The sequence below is a fragment of the Heterodontus francisci genome, chromosome 21 (genome assembly GCF_036365525.1).
Source record: "Heterodontus francisci isolate sHetFra1 chromosome 21, sHetFra1.hap1, whole genome shotgun sequence".
Lineage (NCBI taxonomy): Eukaryota > Metazoa > Chordata > Chondrichthyes > Heterodontiformes > Heterodontidae > Heterodontus > Heterodontus francisci.
The window spans coordinates 5,236,666-5,242,710 of NC_090391.1; positions in this window are offsets into that span (position 1 = coordinate 5,236,666).

The following is a 6,045-nucleotide window of genomic DNA, read 5'->3' on the forward strand; positions in this document are numbered from 1 at the left end:
ACCTCATTACAGCCTTGGTTCAAACATGGTCAAAAGAGCTGAACTCAAGAGGTGAGGTCAGAGTGACTGCCCTTGATACGAAGGCAGCATTTCACCGAGTATGGCATTAAGGCGTCCTAACAAAACTGGAGTCAATGGGAATCGGGCGGGAAACACTCTGCCGGTTGGAGTCATACATAGCGCAAAGGAACATGGTTGTGGTTGTTGGAGATCAATCATCTGAGCTCCAGCACATCACCACAGGAGCTCCTCAGGGTAGTATCCTAGGCCCAACTATCTTTAGCTGCTTCATCAATGACCTTCCTTCAATCATAAGGTCAGAAGTGGGGATGTTTTCTGATGATTGCACAATGTCCAGCACCATTCACGACTCCTCAAATACTGAAGCAGTCCGTGTAGAAATTCAACAAGACCTGGAAATATCTACGCTTGGGCTGATAAATGGCAATTAATATTTGCGCCACACAAGTGCCAGGCAATGACCATCTGCAACAAGAGAGAATCTAACCATCTCCCCTTGACATTCAATGGCATTACCATCGCTGAATCCCCCACTATCAACATCTCAGGGACTACCATTGACCAGAAACTGAACTGGAGCAGCCATATAAATACCGTGGCTACAAGAGCAGGTCCGAGGCTAGGAATTCTTGTGGCGAGGAACTCACCTCCTGACTCCCCAAATCGTGTCCACCATCTACAAGGCATAAGTCAGGAGTGTGATAGAATACCCTCCACTTGCCTGGATGGGTGCAGCTCCAACTGCACTCAAGAAGCTCGACACCATGCAGGACAAAGCTACCTTTTTACCTAAGAAGCGATAGATTTGCCCGAGAGTGTGGACAATGAAGGTCCACGAGACTGGCTGCTGGATGAGAAGATTGTCCAATGCGGAGAGATTGGGCGGACTAGACAGGGGTTTAGGAGAATGAGAGCTGATCTCCTTGAAACGGAAACATCTTAAACTTCTTCACATGGCAGGTGCCGAGGAAGTGTTTCCCCGGGCTGGAGAACCTAGACACAAAGTCACAATCTCAGAATATGTGATCAGCCATTCCACACTGAGATGAGGAGGACTGTCTTCACACAGATTGTTGTGAATCTTTGTAATTCTCGACTCCAGAGGTATGTGGATGGTCAGTCGTTGACAATATTCAAACAGAGGTCAATAGATGTGTGGGTACTGAAGGAACTAAGGGATATAGGGAGAGTGCGGGAAGATGAAGTTGAGGTAGAAGATCAGACATGATCTTACTGAATGACAGAGCAAGCTCTAAGAGCCGAAGGGCCACATCCTGCACCAATTCTGATGCTCCGATGTTCAATGATTTCCCATATTCTTAGCGTGAAAGAGATTAGAACTTACCCACAAATGTTATTGTCATGGTGTCACTTAAATGTGAGGTGATCTCGCTCTCTGACACTGTATTGTTGTAAACACAGGAGTAACCCTCTGACCCGAGAGACACCAGGTCTGTGATGTCAAGGATGGCCCAATATACAGATGGAGTGACTGTATCTGTTTTGATTGGTTCATTCTGGCTTCCTCTGTGCAAAGAGAAAATGCTTCCTGAATATGAGGACGTTGCTTCACAGGTAACCCTGACTGACAAACCTTTCATAAATACTCTATCTGGATGGTTCGGGGATATTGATGGTTTTTGATGTTAATCTATAAAGAGAGCAGGGCAACACACTCATGTTAACACAAGAACTCTCTGGCTGGGCGCGGGGATCACCGTCTGCTTTTCACTGCAGCTAAACTTACTGTCACAGAATCAAAGAATAATACATTTCAGAAGAGGCCCTTCGGCCCATCGAGTCTGCACCGATGCATGAAAGACACCTGACCTGTCTATCTCATCCCATTTGCCAGCACTTGGCACAAAACCTTGAATGTTATGACGTGCCAAGTGCTCATACAGGTAATTGTTAAAGGATATGAGGCAATCCGCCTCTACAACCCTCCTAGGCAGTGCATTCCAGACCGTCACCACCCTCTGGGTAAAAGCATTCTTCCTCAAATCCCCCTTAAACCTCCTTCCCCTCACCTTAAACTTGTGCCCCCTCGTAACTAACCCTTCAACTAAGCGGAACAGCTGCTCCCTATCCACCCTGTCCATGCCCCTCATAATTTAGTATAACTCTATCAGGTGACCCCTCAGTCTTCTCTGCTCCAGCGAAAACAACCCAAGCCTATCCAACCTCACTTCATAGCTTAAAAGTTCCATCCAAGGCAACATCCTGGTGAATCGCCTCTGTACCCCCTTCTGTGCAATCACATCCTTCCTATCATGGGGCGACCAGAATTGAACACAGTACTCCAGCTGCGGCCTTACCAAAGTTCTATACAACTCCAACATGAGCTCCCTACGTTTGTAATCTAGGTCTTGATTGAAAAAGACAAGTGCCCCATATGCCTCTTTCACCACCCTATCAACCTGCCCTTCTGCTTTCAGATATCTATGGACAAACACGCCAAGGTCCCTTTGTTCCTCGAAACTTCCCAGTGTCAGGCCATTCATTGAATACTTCCGTGTCACATTGCTCCTTCCAAAGTGTATCGCACTTTTCAGGGTTAAATTCCATCTGCCACTTTTCAGCACATTTGCCCATCCCGTCTATATCTTCCGGTAATTCAAGACACTCCACCTCACTGTTAACCACTCGTCCAATCTTTGTGTCATCCGCGAACTTACTGATCCTACCCCCCACATAGTCATCTATGTTGTTGACATAAATGACAAACAATAGGGGACCCAGCACAGATCCCTGTAGTATGTCACTGGCACTGGCTTCCAGTCACTAAAACATCCAGTCTGTCATCACTCTCTGTCTCCTACAGCTCAGCCAATTTTGAATCCAACTTATCAAGTTACCTTGTACCCCATGTGCATTTGCTTTCTTGATAAGTCTCCCATGTGGGACCTTGTCAAAGGCTTTGCTGAAATCCATGTAAACTACATCAACTGCACTACCCTCATCTACACAACTGGTCACATGCTCAAAAATTCAATCACATTTGTTAGGCATGACCTCTTCTGACAAAGCCATGCTGACTATTCCTAATCAAATGTTGCCTCTCCAAAGAGAGATAGATTCACTTCTTCAGAAATTTCTCCAAGAATTTCCCTACCATTGACGTGAGACTCACTGGTCTATATTTCCATGGCTTATCTTTACAACCTCTCTCAAATAGTGGGAGCACAATAGCTGTTCCCACGTCCTCTGGCACCTCTCCCGTGGCCAGAGAGGAATTAAAAATTTGGGCCAGAGCCCTTGCAATCTCCGCGCTCGCCTCCCACAGCATCCTGAGACACAAATCGTCCGGACCTGGAGATTTGTTCACTTTTATGCCTGCCAAAACCTCCAATACCTTGTCACTCCCTCTGACAATTTGCTCAAGAACCTCACAGTTTCTCTCTCTGAGTTCCATATCTACATCCTCATTCTCTTGGGTGAAGACAGATGTGAAGTATTCATTGAACACCCTACCAATGTCCTCTGGCTCCACCCACAGATTTCGCGCTTGGTCCCTAATGGGTCTCCCTCTTTCTCTGGTTATCCTCTTCCCATTGAATTCCTTACAGAATATCTTGGAATGCTCCCTAATTTAAGCAGCCAGAGCTTTCTCATGTACCCTCTTTGAACAAAGAACAAAGAACAAAGAACAGTACAGCACAGGAACAGGCCATTCGGCCCTCCAAGCCTGCGCCGATCTTGATGCCTGCCGAAACTAAAACCTTCTGCACTTCCGGGGTCCGTATCCCTCTATTCCCATCCTATTCGTGTATTTGTCAAGATGCCTCTTAAACGTCTCTGTGGCACCTGCTTCCACAACCTCCCCCGGCAACAAGCTCCAGGCACTCACCAGACTCTGTGTAAAGAACTTGCCTCGCACATCCCCTCTAAACTTTGCCGCTCTCACCTTAAACCTATGTCCCTCAGTAACTGACTCTTCCACCCAGGAAAAGTCTTCTGATTATCCACTCTGTCCATGCCGCTTATAACTTTGTAAACTTCTATCATGTCACTTCTCCACCTCCGTCGTTCCAGTGAAAACAATCCGAGTTTATCAACCTCTCCTCATAGTTAATGCCCTCCAGACCAGGCAACATCCTGGTAAACCTCCTCGGTACCCTCTCCAAAGCCTCCACGTCCTTCTGGTAGTGTGGCGACCAGAATTGCACACAATATTCCAAGTGTGGCCTAACTAAAGTTCTGTATAGCTGCAGCGTGACTTGCCAATTTTTATACTCTATGCCCCGACCAATGACGGCAAGCATGCCGTATGCCTCCTTGACTTCCTAATCCAAATGCGTTGCCACTTTCAGTGACCTGTGGACCAAAACGCCCAGCTCTCTCTGCCTGTCAATACTCCTAAGGGTTCTGCCATTTACTGTATACTTCCCACCTGCATTAGACCTTCCAAAATTCATTACCTCACATTTGTCCAGATGAAACTCCATCTGCCATTTCTCTGCCCAAGTCTCCAACCGATCTATATCCTGCTGTATCCTCTGACAATCCTCATCACTGTCCGCAACTCCACCAACCTTTGTATCGTCTGCAAACTTACTAATCAGACCAGCTACATTTTCCTCCAAATCATTTATACATGCTACAAACAGTAAAGGTCCCAGCATTGATCCCTGCGGAACACTAGTCACATCCCTCCATTGCTCTCCTAATTGCTGTCTTAAGCTCCATCCTAAGCTTTCTGTACTCCAGTAATTCTTCGGTTGATTTGCTCTCATTGTATTTACTAAAAGCCTCTCTTTCCTTCTCATCGAACCCTGAATGATTCCGGCTATCCATGGTTCTCTGGGCTTGTTGCTCTTAACTATTATCTTAGAGGGAGCATGTTGGGCCTGTACCCTCCCCATTTCATTTATGAATGCCACCACCCCCCCCCCCGCCGCCCCCACCACTGCTCTTCTGCAGATTTCCCGAAAAGTTATTCTTTCCAGTCTACCTTGGACAGATCCTGCCTTATTTAACTAAAAATCGCTCTCCCCCAATCCAACACTTCTTTTTTGCAACTTGTCTATTTCTTTCTCCATAGCAAGCTTAAATTGTACCACGTTGTGGTCGCTATCACTGAAGGGTTTCCCCATCAACACATCAACCACTTGTCTGGCTACATTCTCCAGAATTAGTTCCAGCACTGCACCGCCCTTGTTGGATCCTCTACATATTGAGCTAAAACGTTCTCCTGTATACATTTTAAGAACTTCACTCCATCTAAGCCCTTCACACGATGACTATCCCAATTAATGTTGGTAAAGTTGAAATCACCTAATATGATGACCCTACTATTACTTTCACACACCTCCATGAATTGCGCACATATTTGCTGCTCAATTTCCCGCTTACAATCTGGGGCTCTATAATAAGGACGTAGCAAAGAACAAAGAACAAAGAACAAAGAAAATTACAGCACAGGAACAGACCCTTCGGCCCTCCAAGCCTGCGCTGATCCAGATCCTCTATCGAAACCCGTCACCAATTTTCTAAGGGTCTGTATCTCTTTGCTTCCTGCCCATTCATGTATCTGTCTAGATACATCTTAAAAGACGCTATCGTGCCAACGTCTGCCACCTCCGCTGGCAACGCATTCCAGGCACCCACCACACTCTGCGTAAAGAACGTTCCAACCATTTCCCCCCTAAACTTTTCCCCTCTCACTTTGAACTCGTGACCCCTCGTAATTGAATCCCCCACTCTGGGAAAAAGCTTCTTGCAATCCATCCTGTCTATACCTCTCATGATTTTGTACACCTCAATCAGGTCCCCCCTCAACCTCCGTCTTTCTAATGAAAATAATCCTAATCTACTCAACCTCTCTTCATAGCTAGCGCCCTCCATACCAGGCAACATCCTGGTGAACCTCCTCTGCACCCTCTCCAAAGCATCTACATCCTTTTGATAATGTGGCGACCAGAATTGCACGCAGTATTCCAAATGTGGCCGAACCAAAGTCTTATACAACTGTAACATGACCTGCCAACTCTTGTACTCAATACCCCGTCCGATGAAGGAAAG